This window comes from Triturus cristatus, chromosome 10, assembly GCF_964204655.1.
Source record: "Triturus cristatus chromosome 10, aTriCri1.1, whole genome shotgun sequence".
In the NCBI taxonomy this organism is placed as follows: Eukaryota; Metazoa; Chordata; class Amphibia; order Caudata; family Salamandridae; genus Triturus; species Triturus cristatus.
Window position 1 is genome coordinate 855,987,234 of NC_140593.1, and position 829 is coordinate 855,988,062.

Below are 829 nucleotides of genomic sequence, written 5' to 3' on the forward strand. Positions count from 1 at the left end.
ATTTCTCGTCATATGTTACAGGTCCGTGCAAAGATTGTGGTGTGTGGGGAATGCACTGCAAAAAACAGGAAGATTTAAGGGTGTAAAAGAAACCTGTCAGAAGTGGGATTTGAACCCACGCCTCCATGAGGAGACCTGAAGTCTCAGTTGCACTGAAGATCAAGCTCTCTTGAGTCTGGCGCCTTAGACCACTCGGCCATCCTGACAGCCCTGGGTGTGCACAGATCTGACTCTTCTGACTGCACCTGCCAATGTTTGCACTTACAACGTTCACAGCAATGTCACAAGTGTAAAGACCCCACAATACAACATGGCATAACAAAAAAAAAGCTAGGCACAAGAGCGACCACTGATGGATGCGGATTACTTTGTTTCGTCTTGCAAAAGTAAAGGAAGTTTCCCATGGCTCGCTGGGTTCAAGGACCGCCTCTTCTTAAGCTTGCATTGAGATAATAGAGTTTTAGAGGGTGCACATAAAAGCAGCTCATGCACAGTGTTTCTGCCCGGTCTCGAACCGGGGACCTTTCGCGTGTTAGGCGAACGTGATGACCACTACACTACAGAAACTCACTTGCTGTGTTTTACTGTTAGAGCAAGGTTCCTCTCAAGGGTTCTCTCTACTTCTATTCTGCTGTATCAGCAGCCACTCAGAAAGCGAGGAACAAGTGTGAAAACTGCAGAGATATCAGCCAACATACTTGCAATTAGACGTATTAAAAATTGACTTATGCAGGCATCGACAGACAAATATCTGATGCCTAAATGCCAGCAAGTACAGCTTGGGAAAGCATCACCTGGGACACACACAGACTAAGCATGAAGGCAGAAA

General features: G+C 46.2%; 1 non-coding gene across 1 annotated transcript; it reads right to left on the reverse strand.

Moving 5' to 3' along the window:
• Positions 1 to 494: 494 nt before the first annotated feature.
• On the reverse strand, positions 495 to 567 carry TRNAV-AAC (transfer RNA valine (anticodon AAC)). The gene has a single exon. It is a non-coding gene; the product is annotated as a tRNA-Val (tRNA).
• Between the last annotated feature and the right edge of the window lie 262 nt (positions 568 to 829).